The sequence below is a fragment of the Ovis aries genome, chromosome 25 (assembly GCF_016772045.2).
Source record: "Ovis aries strain OAR_USU_Benz2616 breed Rambouillet chromosome 25, ARS-UI_Ramb_v3.0, whole genome shotgun sequence".
Classification (NCBI taxonomy): Eukaryota; Metazoa; Chordata; class Mammalia; order Artiodactyla; family Bovidae; genus Ovis; species Ovis aries.
Genome location: NC_056078.1, coordinates 15,801,443 through 15,815,796, shown reverse-complemented (window position 1 = coordinate 15,815,796; position 14,354 = coordinate 15,801,443). Strand labels below are relative to the sequence as shown.

Genomic DNA, 14,354 nt, shown 5'->3' with positions numbered 1-14,354 from the left:
ATGAATCTCAGTCTGGGTCAAAGAGCATGATTCTGCATGTCCCAAGGGGAAGATCCCTCATGCTCAACTTAAGACTCAAGGCAGCCAAAAAACAAAACAAATAAAGTTTGTTTTAATAGAAAGAGGTAATAGAAAACTAGGAAAGATGTCCTCAACAGGGTAAAGAAACTTTTCATATATATATAAATATATATATGAATATGAGTTAGATACATTTTTGTCACATTTCACACACATATATGGCTGAGCTGTTTTCACCTCACTGTTTTAAATTTCATTTTTAAAATCTATGTAACATTTTGACTTAAAAATTAAAAAGCAAAATTTTTCTTTTCTTAAATGTTAAAATATTCTCACATCAGAATTTTAAATGTTCTTAAAAACACAAAAATTCACACTTCTGTGGGAGAAGAAAAAGATCTAAATTACACTTTAAATAATCCCGTATCCCCAAACTCTTTCATTGCCCTCCACCATATCCTAAAGAGATTTCTGCACCTGAACATCATTCTTAAGTCTTTAAGAAAATAAAAAAGTAAAATAGAACTGAGGATAGTAAGAGTCTTTCCACTGACTGTATCGAGATCTGGAACAAATACTGATTACCATGCCCTCTACAACTATGTGTTTGATGATCCAGATTAGGATAAGGAATGGAATAAGTTTATCACATGGCCCCCTATATGTGGCACAAACACTCAACCTTGGCAATTTTGTGCTCCTGGGTGACAGAATATTTTAAATTCATAGTAGAAGTACGAGATTTGGGAAAACTTGGCCTGAACCTAATAACTTTTAAAACTTATTTTTAAAATCTCAAATTCACATTTTAAATGAAAACTGCCTTAAATTGCCTTAAATAAAATGAAAACTGTGTTCTAGAGAAGACTATTCTCTGCTAGTTTAGGGTACTAATTTTAAAGAATAAATATATATAGCTTTCCCTCTGAGAGGCTTAAGCAAAGGATTTAATTTATATCATCTAAAAACAGCTAGTAATTCATTATATACATTTGACATTCAGCATAAAGAAGACCACAAGCTTCCACACTTTCATGCTAGATTTTTATTTAAATTTAACTCAGTTATCTTTCTCTATTTTTGCAGCTTGTTTTTATTTGTTTTTAGTTATCTTTTAAAGTTTCAGGTGGGATGAAGCGAAGTGCAAGTCACTCAGTCATGTTTAACTCTTTGCCACCCCATGGACTATACAGTCCATGGAATTTTCCAGGCCAGAATACTGGAGTGGGTAGCCTTTCCGTTCTCCAGAGGAATCTTCCCAACGCAGGGATCGAACCCAGGTCTTCCGCACTGAGGGGAAGTCTTTACCAGCTGAGCCACAAGGGTTCAGGGGTTGTTCTAAATTTAGGCTCTCATCTTGGCAAATACAATTGACTGTTCATTGGGTCAACTTCTATACAATGTCACAAAGATCAGTCAGGTATTTTCCTGCTTGAGATGTTGGGAGTCGGAGAACACAACCATTACTTGTAACTTGCTTCTGGCACTTACGCTGTAACTTATGCTCTAAGGTGACATGAGAACATAGAGGAGGAAATTACTAATTCAAAAAGAGGATGTGACATTTGAAGAAACATTGGATATGACATTCTCCAGGAACACTGGAGAAGGAATGGTGAGGCAGGCCTTCCAGGCAGAAGTTGTATGAGTAAAGCCCTGAAGTCTGCCCATATAATTTAGGGTGCCTTGATCAGAGGGTAGAGGGCCCCTTAGGTGTTAAGCAGGGAAGGGAATTTGGAGTCAGAATCTAAAAGAGCCCTAAATGCTCTTCTGAGAGGCTGCTCGGAAGAGGTTCAGCTTTGCAACAGTATTTTAGAACTAGGGAACTTTCTTGGTATTTCAGCGATTGATTCCTTGTTTCCACTGCAAGAGGCGCAGGTTTGATCCCTGGTCAGGGAACATGCCGCAGGGAGGAACCTGAAAAGTAAAAAATTTTAAATGTATATAAAGTGGCATGGGAAAAAAAAAAAACACAACTAAAACAGAGAGGATAAGAAGGTATGTGCTCCCCAAACTTTCATATTCATATTTTGGTGACCTCCATTTAGAAGAGGGGGTGTGCAGAGATCCATTGCCATTGCACAGAAGTTTTGTTTGGCTTTGAGATACAAGTGTTGCTATGGACTGAACTATGTTTTTCCTTACCCCCCACCCTTTCATTTGTGCATTGCAGCCCTCTGGTGTTAACACACCTCTATATATGGTGGTTTTTAAAATGGGGCCTTGGAAGAGTAATTACTTTTAAATAAGATCATGTGAGTGGAGAACTTGCTGTGGGATGAGCATTCTTATAAGAAGGCCTTATAAGACCTCGATCACTCTGTTTCCTCCGCGTGAGGACACAGAACAAGTCACCATCTGCAAAGCAGGAAGAGAGCTCTCACCAGATCCCACCCTGCCAACACTGTGACCCAGCCTCCAGAATGGTATGGAAATAAATTTATGTTGTTTATCCCACCCAGTCTGCGGTATTTTGTTATGGAAGCCCAAGCAAACACAAGTATTTTTTCAGGTAAAAATGTTTGAGAAACATTTGCTTGTAAATATGTAAAATACCTGGAAGGAGATGCAGGAAACTAATAACTGTGTGCCTGTATGGAGTTGGAGAATGCCTGGGGCACAGAGATGGGAGGAAGGCTTCGGAGCTTTTGAATTTTGAACCATTTGGGTGTGTTGCTGCTGCTGCTGCTGCTGCTAAGTCGCTTCAGTCGTGTCCGACTGTGCGACACCATAGACGGCAGCCCACCAGGCTCCCCTGTCCCTGGGATTCTCCAGGCAAGAACACTGGAGTCAGTTGCCATTTCCTCCTCCAATGCATGAAAGTGGAAAGTGAAAGTGAAGTCACTCAGTCGTGTCCGACTCTTCGCGACCACATGGACTGCAGCCCACCAGGCTCCTCCGTCCAAGGGATTTTCCAGGCAAGAGTACTGGAGTGGGGTGCCATTGCCTTCTCCGTTTGGGTGTATTACCTAGGTCAAAAATGAATAAATGGATAAATGGATGAATGTATGAAGAAATGCACGTATGAGGAAATGAATCTTGCCAAGGCCTCTTTTGCTATGGGATAAAATTCAGAGCAGTTTTTAAAAAAGTATCCAAAAGGAAAAGACTGTTCCTTTTCATTAATTCAGAAAGTAAAATAGTAGAAAAAGTAAGACACACAGTTTTGAAACCTTTTTTTTTTAATTTCTTGGCCACGCTGCACAGCATGTGGGATCTTAATTCCCTGACCAGGGATTGAACCCATGCCCCCTGCATTGGAAGAATTGAGAGTTAACCACCAGACCACCAGGATGTCCCCCACCCCCTTTCCCCTGCCCCTCTTACCGAGAAAGATCCCAAGACCTTTTAATCATGACTGAAAACACTGAATTATCATGACTGTTTCTCAGTTAGGCATTTCTCTGATAACAAAAGTAAAGTGTTTTTTGGAAGTGTTAGATACAACTCATCTTAAACTACCTGTATCTTCAATTTAGCATCTCCTGAGCTGAATCTCAACAGTGTTCATGGACAGGTCACTGGACAGGTGGGAAAGTGTGACTGACTGGGAATTGAAGTAGGAAAAAAAACAGCAGTGTGAACAAACTGTTTAAAATATCTTGTTATACATTTTACAAAGACATGCCCCTGTGAAAACCTCTTTCAGAGACCAGAAGGGGCTGTGCAAAGGCAGAATCCTGATACATAAGTTTCATGAGCTTCATGGAGAACTGAACTCTGAAACTAGCAAGCATTTTCATACATATTTGGAGCCAGGAGAAACTATCAGGGCTGTTGTTTTAGCTGAATATCTGAGATTCTTTTACTAATTTGAATGAATTAGTAATGTCTCTTAAATTTTATCACAATACCATTAATGCCTAGTATAGGGCTTTCTGCCAGAGCTAAAAATTTATAGTGAGAAGTAATTCTTTTTTCTTTTTAGAAGTAATTCTTTTAATCATTCTCTGAAAAGTCACTTTGATAAACCAGGGCAGTGGATTGTAACTATGTCTCTAATCAGTAAGTTAAGGGATTAATGTAAAAGTCTCTTTTCTAGTGGTGTTAACGAAATGAGGTTCTATTTTACCTAAATAAACTGTCATCTGGATTGATACAGACCTGCGATTTCATACCATGAAATATTCTGCTTCAAGCAAAATGTTTACTATAATTGGCAAGTTTCAAAGAGCAAAGTTAGAGTAACATCCTCTTACTGCTAAGATGTTATGAAACATAATTTACTCTATCCTTCAAAATGAGATAGGCCCCTTGTAGCACCCGAGGCTTTCCTCTCTACCATGAACATTAGTTGTTTGGCTCTTGGCTGTGCATCAGTTTATACCAGTGATGTGAGAGTGAAATATGACAACAAACCAAACTCTATCAGCTCCACTCACCAAATATTTGAGTTTCTTCAGTTTATCTTGTATTATTTGGTGGCAACCAAATATCCAAAGATGAATTAGATATCTATTCTCATTGAGCTTGACAGGAGAGGCCCAGATAAGAAAAACGCAGCAAGTGATCATACTTCTTTTGTGCTAATTAAATATCTTCCTTTAGCTGGTACCTTGTGCCAAGTACTGAGGAAATACAAGGTAAAGTGATGTTATTAATACATTCAGATAAGACAAAGAGGCTGTACTCAATATGCCAGCAAACTTGGAAAACTCAGCAGTGGTCACAGGACTGGAAAAGGTCAGTTTTCATTCCAATCCCAAAGAAAGGCAATGCCAAAGAATGTTCAAACTACTGCACAATTGCACTCATCTCACACGCTAGCAAAGTAACTCTTCAAATTCTCCAAGCCAGGCTTCAACAGTATGTGAACTGAGAACTGCCAGATGTTCAAGCTGGATTTAGAAAAGGCAGAGAAACGAGAGATCAAATTGTCAACATCCACTGGAACATTGAAAAAGCAAGAGAGTTCCAGAAGAACATCTACTTCTGCTATATTGACTATGCCAAAGTCTTTGTGTAGATCACAGCAAAATGTGGAAAATTCTTAAAAAGATGGGAATACCAGACCATCTTACCTGCCTCCTGAGAAATATGTATGCAGGTCAAGAAGCAACAGTTAGAACCGGACATGGAACAACAGACTGGTTTCAAATTGGCAAAGGAGTATGTCAAGGCTGTATATTGTCACCCTACTTATTTAACTTATATGCAGAGTACATCATGCAAAATGCCGGGCTGGATGAAGCACAAGCTGGAATCAAGATTGCTGAGAGAAATATCAATAACTTCAGATATGCAGATGACACCACCCTTATGGCAGAAAGCAAAGAAGAACTAAAGAGCCTCTTGATGAAAGTAAAAGAGGAGGTGAAAAAGTTAACTTAAAACTCAACATTCAGAAAGTGAAAGAGGAGAGTGAAAAAGTTGGCTTAAAACTAAACATTCAAAAAACTAAGATTATGGCATCCAGTCCCATCACTTCATGGCAAATAGATGGGGAAACAGTGGAAACAATGACAGACTTTATTTGGGGGGGGGGGGGAGGGGGCGCTCCAAAATCACTGCAGATGGTGACTGCAGCCATGAAATTAAGATGCTTGCTCCTTTGAAGAAAAGCTATGACCAACCTAGACAGCATAGGTAAAGCAGAGACACTACTTTGGCAACAAAGGTCCACCTAGTCAAAGCTGTGGTTTTTCCACTAGTAATGTATGGGTGTGAGAGTTGGACTGTAAATAAAGCTGAGCACCGAAGAATTGATACTTGTGAACTGTGGGGTTGGAGAAGACTCTTGAGTTTCCCTTGACTGCAAGGAGATCTAACCAGTTCATCCTAAAGGAAATCAGTCCTGAATATTCATTGGAAGGACTGATGATGAAGCTAAAACTCCAATACTTTGGCCACAAGATGTGAAAACTTGACTCATTGGAAAAGACCCTCATGCTGGGAAAGATTGAAGGCAGGAGGAGAAGTGGACAACAGAGGGTGAGATTGTTGGATGGCGTTACCAACTTAATGAACATGAGTTTGAGCAAGCTCCGGGAGTTGGTGATAGACAAGGAAGCCTAGCCTGCTACAGCCCATGGGGTTGCAAAGAGTCAGACACGACTGAGAGGACTGAACTGAACTGAAGACAAAGAGAGAAAGATACCGGCTATTTCAATAACATTTGATAACTTTATGAAGCCTTTATTATGCCCCAAGCGCTAACTTGAATAACTGGCCTACAAGCAAGAATCAAATGCAAGTCCCCAAACTTCAAAGTCCAAATGGGGAAACATAAAATGAAAAAGAGGGAAGTAGAGCTTTTCATTCAACAAGACAAGACAAATACCTTTTCCTACCCCAGAAATCGTTTTATATTTCTTCCCCAACCAATCCCAAACAGCACTCTCAAAACGAAAAGGAGGAGGAGGAGACACTGTCTGACAAAAAGCCCCTCTGGAACGGCTAGCTATACCATCGCAGTTAAAGATCAGGCTCCCAATGTTAATAGCAGCACCGTTCACAATAGCCAAGACAGGCGAGCAACCTAAAGGTCTTTCAACAGAGGAATGAATAAGGAAGATATGATACATGTATACAAAGGAGCATTACTCAGCCATAAAAAAGAATGAAATAATGCCATTTGCGATAACATGGATGGACCTAGAGAGAATCATACTAAGTGAAATAAGTCAGATGAAGACAAGTATCATACTCTATCATTTCTATGTGGAATCCAAAAATGATACACAGGAATTTATTTACAAAATAGAAATAGACTCACAGACAGAAAACAAACTTATGGTTAACAACAGGGATAGTGGGGAGGTAGTGGGAGGGGAGTTGAGATAAATTCGGAACTGGGGATTAATATATACTCAGTCCTATATATAAAATAGGCAAACAGTAAGGACCTACTGTTTAGTCTAGGGAACTGTACTCAATAGTTTGCAATAGCCTATAATTTTGGGGCTCCCAAATCACTGCAGATGGTGATTGCAGCCATGAAATTAAAAGACGCTTACTCCTTGGAAGAAAACTTATGACCAACCTAGATAGCATATTCAAAAGCAGAGACATTACTTTGCCGACTAAGGTCCGTCTAGTCAAGGCTATGGTTTTTCCAGTGGTCATGTATGGATGTGAGAGTTGGACTGTGAAGAAGGCTGAGCGCCGAAGAATTGATGCTTTTGAACTGTGGTGTTGGAGAAGACTCTTGAGAGTCCCCTGGACTGCAAGGAGATCCAACCAGTCCATTCTGAAGGAGATCAGCCCTGTGATTTCTTTGGAAGGAATGATGCTAAAGCTGAAACTCCAGTACTTTGGCCACCTCATGCGAAGAGTTGACTCATTGGAAAAGACTCTGATGCTGGGAGGGATTGGGGGCAGGCGGAGAAGGGGACGACAGAGAATGAGATGGCTGGATGGCATCACGGACTCGATGGACGTGAGTCTGAGTGTACTCCTGGAGTTGGTGATGGACAGGGAGGCCTGGTGTGCTACAATTCATGGGGTCGCAAAGAGTCGGACACGACTGAGCGACCGAACTGAACTGATAATGGAAAAGAATCTGAGAAAGAAAAAATATGTATGTATGAAAAACTGAATCACTTTGCTATACATTTGAAACTAACACAATATTGTAAATTAACTATACTTTAATTAGAAAAAAAAAAAAGCTCAAGGCCCAAAGATCACCTGGGGTCAAATCCTTTTAAATCTTGTTTCTTGCCCTTAACTTCTCTGTGGCTTTGAGCAAGTCACTTCATTTTCTGCGCCTCATTTACTCAAATGACAATAGTATTAGCAACCAACTGTGTTGCTTTGAGCATGACATGAGGTAATCCATTAAATGTTTACTTAGATCAATGCATCACCCCTAGTAAACGCTTCACATGCAGGATTTTTCCTGATTGTGTTGATCACAAAAATAGTTCTGGCGGTGGGTACTGAAACAGAGACTTGGGTGAATTGCTAAGGTCACAGAAGAGAAGCAAAAAAAATTGGGGGAGGCAGGTCAGGCTTCATTAAATGACCTGACCCTTGCATTGGGTTGGGAAGGAAAGCCAATTTCAGTTTAAATGGGAATTGAAGGAGACACCTGAGAAGAACAACCAGGCAAAGAGAATAGCATACATGACAGCTGGCATAGTGTCAGAGATGTATCTGGCTTGCGTGAAATTGATGAAGGGAGCTTGATCACACTGAATGAAAGTGCACTTGAGGGACATCCCTGGGTGGTCCAGTGGCTAAGACTCCACACTCCCAATATAGGCGGCCCAGGGTCGATCCTTGGTCAGGGAACTAGATCCCACACGCAGCAACTAAGACCCAGTGAAGTCAAATAAATTTTTTTTTAAGTAAGTAGTGACATTTGAATGGAGAAGGCACTGGCAACCCACGCCACTACCCTTGCCTGGAAAATCCCATGAGCGGAGGAGCCTGGTAGGCTGCAGTTCATGGGGTCCTGAAGAGTCAGACACCACTGAGCGACTTCACTTTCACTTTTCACTTTCATGCATTGGAGAAGGAAATGGCAACCCCCTCTAGCACTCTTGCCAGGAGAATCCCAGGGACGGAGGAGCCTGGTGGGGAGCCTGGTGGTCTGCCGTCTACGGGGTCGCATAGAGTTGGACACGACTGAAGCGACTTAGCAGTAGCAGCAGCAGCAGTGACATTTGAAAGAAGTCTTGAAATGTGAGCATAATTCTGGCAAATAGAGATGGAAGAAGGAAGTTGGTGGGTCGGAGATGACTATTAGAGGCGTCTCCAAGGTAAGCAGAAAGGGAAAGCATAGGCCAGAAGTGGAGAACATCAAGCAGTGGGATTTGGCTGGAAGGTGGGGTGAGACAGGAGGTAAGGGGGTAGAAGAGCAGAAAGGAGAGCCGGATTCTTATCGTGAAGAGTTTCGGAGGTCACGGTGGGGAAGGTTACCAGCAGCACTTCAGAAAGCCCAAAAGGAAGGACTGAAGGTTTTCTCACTCTGTTGAGCAGGGGAGTGATAGGATCACATTTCCCCTTTAAACAGATTGGTCTGGCAGTGCTCCCCAGAAAGGATTAGTGTGGGAAGAGAGAGGAACAGGAAAGAAAGTGAAAGTGAAGTTGCTTGGTTGTGTCCGACTCTTTGTGATCCCATGGACTGCAGCCTACCAGGTTCCTCCATCCGTGGGATTTTCCAGGCAAGAATACTGGAGTGGGGTGCCATTTCCTTCTCCAGGAGATCTTCCCAACCCAGGGAATGAACCCAGATCTCCCGCATTGTAGGCAGACACTTTACCTTCTGAGCCACCAGGAAGAGGAACAAGAATGCCAGTTAAAAGATAGATAACTCCCTCCGGGCATTTCTCATATTCAAGGCTGGGACCAACTCTACAAGGCAGAAATTTATAAATCTCTACACAGACACACACACACTCACACGTGCACACATGCTCTACACGCGTACAAGCGTGCACGTGTGTGTGCGTGCACGTGTGTGTGCGTGCACGTGTGTGTGTGTTAAATCTGGAGGCAATGCTGTAAGGCTATTATGACTACAGTTCCACTAGAGGGTAGTAGAGACAAACTGGTAGACTAGATGAAGCTGTTATCATCTCTACTGGTTACAAGCCAAGTATTTTTCTTGTCTATATTTTGGAATGGTTGTAAGCTTGATTCAGTTATTCCATGGCTAAGAAAAATATGACAAGTACATTTGGTAGATTGTAGCTTTAGACAAACCTAGACAGCATATTAAAAAACAGAGACATTACTTTGCCCACAAAGGTCTGTCTGGTCAAAGCTATGGTTTTTCCAGTAGTCATGTATGAATGTGCAAGTTGGACTATAAAGAAGGCTGAGCGCTGAAGAACTGGTGCTTTTGAACTGTGGTGTTGGAGAAGACTCTTGAAAGTTCCTTGGACTGTAAGGAGATCCAACCAGTCAATTCAAAAGACAATCGGTTCTGAACATTTATTGAAAGGACTGATGCTGAAGCTGAAAGTCCAATACTTGGGCCAATTGATGCGAAGAATTGACTCATTGGAAAAGACCCTGATGCTGGGAAAGATTGAAGACAGGAGGAGAAGGGGATGACAGAGGACAAGATAGTTCGTTGGTTCACTGATGGTCCACTGATTCAGTGAACATGAGTTTGAGCAAGCTCCGGGAGATAGTGAAGGACAGGGAAGCCTGGTGTGCTGCAATTCATGAGGTCACAAAGAGTCAGACGTGGCTGAGTGACTGAACAACAACATCTTTAGACAAGTGAGTAAACTCAAAGTACCCATTTTTAAAAGGTGATCTAGCTGAGTTTGCAAGCCCAGAAAACTAGTCAGTATTTAGCTTCTTCACAATAACCAATATCTAATTATGGCCTTGAATGGAAAGTCTTTTTTTAAAAAAATTGAATCTAGAATATTACATCCAAGTCTCTTATTGATTATTGTAAAGGAAGAAGGAGAAAAAGAAGATGAAGAAGAAGAAAGAGGAGGAGGAGGAGAGAAGAAGAAAAGAAAAATTAGTAAAAGTTAATTTTGGTGTTTTCTCTTGGTTAAATAATTTAAGTGGGAAAAAGTATATTTTTGGTATACTCATTATAGATAATATCCTAAAACATATGTTGCTGTGCTGTATTGCTCTATTTTATACACATACACACACCCTTTTGGAAAGTAACATAGCACTGAAGAGCTAAAATAACCAGGCTGGTTTTTTTTGTTTCTGGAAATTTAGTATTTCCTCCAACATTATTTCATCATAAGGAAAAAATTTTATATGAATAAGAGTCATATATTTGGAAAAGCAGATTGCAACATTTTCTAATAGTAAAAAATTAGAAAAACAATTTACAGCCAGTCTAGAAATCTAATAGGGAAATAGTTTAACCAGTAAATTATGACATTTCCCTTAATCAAATACCACAGACTCAGACACATATGCTATGATAGCAAGTTTATAAAAGCATGAATTTATCCTAGAAAGAAATAGACACAGAATTGTTCTCTCAATGTGATGGAAAGTGTGGTTACTTAAAAGCATTTCCAAATAGCTTTGTGTTGTTTTTACAATGCTGCTGCTGCTATTTAGTCATGTCCATCTCTTCAGCGACCCCATGGACTATAGCCCACCAGGTTCCGCAGTCCATGGAATTCTCCAGGCAAGAATGCTAGAGTGGGTTGCCACGCCCTTCTCAAGGGGATCTTCCCAACCCAAGGATGGAACCCATGTCTCCTGCTTGGCAAGTAGATTCTTTACCACCGAGCCACCTGGACAATGACCACGAACTAAAAGGGAATGTACCGCTACTAAAATGTACTTGCAATTTCAAGCTGCTGCCATTTAACTAACACTTTCCAAGGCTTCACAGTGCAAAGATCACTATATATGAAAATTCATATCAGAACAACTCTCTTCAATGACCTTGTTTTTTACTAAGCAAAAAGAAAGGAAGGAAAGGAAGAAACCAAACTGAGACACCTAGAATGATTATGTCTACAATCAATACATCTCTGGAGTAAAGTATAGTATTTGAAAAGATTTATAAATACCTTCCTCAGCAGTTTAAGGAAAGGAATGCAAAGAAATCAGCAGAGCAAACGGAAATTTCAAATGAAATACGGCACCAGTACTGTGGTTACTGAATATCAAAAATGCATGTTCTAGTGTAGGAGTAGACACTTTGTAAACTTGCCTGGTCATGAAAATGTCTGAGTTGACCATCCTCTTTTATCATTAAATATATAATAAAACTCCAAAACCAAAAATAAGCTTGCTTCCCATTCACTGCCTTCTGAGCATTTGCAAAGGCAATAATCATTTATAAGACAATAAAGTGTTAAAGCTGATGGAGCCTTAGAGATCACCTAATGAGAAATGAAGACAGTATTAAGAAACTAAAGTTTTTACATTTCCCCTGTCTTCAGAGCTCCTAGGACTTATTTGTGTTATTTAAGTTCCAGACAATAAACAGTGTAACTTTGTCAGTAAGCGGGAAATACATAAACATGTATTAATATATGTATATGTGCACTGTGTGTGCTAAGTCACTTCAGTCGTGTCCACCTCTTTGTGACCCCAGGGACTGTAGCCCTCCAGGCTCCTCTGTCCATGGGATTCTCCAGGCAAGCAAGAATACTGGGATGGATGGCATGCCCTCCTCCAGGGTTTCTTCCTGACCCAGGGATTGAAACTGTGTCTCTTACATCTCCTGCACTGGCAGGTAAATTCTTTAACCACTAGCACCACCTGGAAAGCCCATGTTCGTATGGAAAGAGATAAGGCAGTTTAAAAGTTTCAGTATGAAAATATTAGTTACTTTCTTTATAACATTTAGACTTATGCCATGAACTGTGCTAAGAACTTTACATAGTCTTTCTTCAAAAATGCAAGAATTCTATCGGTACAGATTCAGGTTCAGAGGAGGAAAGCAAGATCTAGAGTGGGTAAATAGTTTGCCCACTGTCAGATATTTGATAAGAGGTAGAAGGGAGCCTTGAACCGAGGGTTTTGTGACTCCAAAGCTCAGCTTCTCTACTACCATGCAATCTTCCATGTGCGTGTGAGAAAAAGAAATATGACACTCTAAGATGATAAATTATTGGAAATGTTATTGACACTGATTTTGGTAAATAGGAATGATATATTTAGCCCTCATACTGCATGCCGCAAGGAGAGTTTCATTCTCATTGGTGTCTCCTTAAAGAACAGTAGAAGTATACCGTTTTCTTTAAATAAGAATGTGATTAAACAAGGTTGAATCACTGGGTAATAATAGAGTATTTAAAATGGTTGTTCATTATTCTTGGACCACCACAGTGATTAGTGTCAGATGAAAGGGATGAAAAAATTCAGAGCTCATTCTCAAACAGCCGTGAGTGAAGTAAGTGAAATCGCTCAGTCATGTCCAACTCTTTGCGACCCCATGGACTGTAGCCTACCAGGCTCCTCCATCCATGGGATTCTCCAGGCAAGAGTACTGGAGTGGGTTACCGTTTCCTTCGCCAGGGTATCTTCCCAACCCAGGGATTAAACCCGGGTCTCCTGAATTGGAGGCAGACGCTTTAACCTCTGAGCCACCAGGGAAGATGGTCTGGCTTTTCTCCCCTTACTAGAATTTTCCACTCAAGATAGCTGGTTATTCCTTAACAATGCATTCCAGTATACAGTAGGTGCAGACAAATACTTTTTGACTCCACTTCTATGAGATATTTCAAATAGTCAAATAAATAGAGCCAGAAAGTGTTAACACATGGGTAGACGCCAGAGGCTGGGGGTGGTATAAGGAGGAGGGGGAATGGGGACTTAGTGTTTAATGGGGACAGAGTTTCCGTTTAGGAAAACTTGGAAGATGGATGATGGTGAGAGCTGTGCAGCCATGTGACACTTAGTGCCACTGAAATGTACAGCTAAATATGGTTAAAATAGTATGTTTTATATTATGTAATTTTTACCTCAATAAAAAGTTTTTAGAAAGATATCTGGTAATTTTCAGTGTTTTTCTGGGCGTAGTAATCCACAAGGAAGTGGATGAATGGTTCATTATGCATTTCCATCATTGGTGCCTCTTTAGCCATCTTTATTCATATAATTATTAATTTACAGTAATAATGTAATAAGCACTCATGAAACCATAACCCAGGATCAAAACTGGGATCTTAACAATAGCTTACACATTTGTGATCCTCTGTGTGCCATCCTGTTCCAGCCTCGAGTGACTGCTATCCTGAATCATCATTACTTGTATTTGTGTGTAGTTTCATCTGTACAATCTTAAAGAGTGTGCATATATATTTCCCCTCAACTTTTTATTAAAAACTTTAAAATTTGCTTTGTCTTAGGGCTTTATCTCTGCAGGTGGTGCAGAGATAAAGAATTTGCCTGCCAGTGGGGGAGACAGGGATTCGATCCCTGGGGTAGGGAAAATCACCTCGAGGAGGAAATGGCAACCCTCTCCAATATTCTTGCCTGGAAAATTCCATGAACAGAGCCTGGCAGGCTACACTCCGTGGGTTCACAAAAGAGACAAGGCTGACTGATCGAGCACTTGTATCTTTTCTCTCTCCTTCTCTTCCTCCTTAGATTGTGTAACTGAGCCCAGAAAACGTCAGGGGAGGGTGGGGATGTGTTGGTCAAGAGTCGACTGTCTGGGAATTCCCTGGCAATCAATCCAGTGGTTAAGACTCCAAGCTTGCCCTATAGGGAGGAAGTAGGGGTTGGATCCCGGACCGGGAAACTAGGATTCTGCATGCCCTGTGACAAAAATAAAAACAAAAATGAAAAACCCAGCTCTTCCATGCTGCCCTTTAGTCCAGCACTTTCCATGAGTCTCCTAGTGATTGACAGTTGTTTAGTTTAAGACGACAAGAATGCCAACTATGAGGGCCTGAAGACAGAGACAGGTTATCTCTGAATCCACAGGGATG

General features: G+C 40.8%; 1 long non-coding RNA gene across 2 annotated transcripts in view; it reads right to left on the bottom strand.

The window, feature by feature from the left end:
- Window positions 1-1,051: 1,051 nt before the first annotated feature.
- The window catches only part of LOC132658626 (uncharacterized), a 32,876-nt gene continuing 19,573 nt past the window's right edge, over window positions 1,052-14,354 (bottom strand). The window contains exons 3-4 of one of the 2 annotated variants that reach the window (XR_009598491.1): window positions 2,578-2,990; window positions 1,052-1,938 (exon numbers count right to left, since the gene is read on the bottom strand). This is a non-coding gene — a long non-coding RNA (uncharacterized LOC132658626). The remainder of the gene's footprint in view (window positions 1,939-2,577; window positions 2,991-14,354) is intronic. The other variant, XR_009598492.1, reaches the window with a different exon arrangement.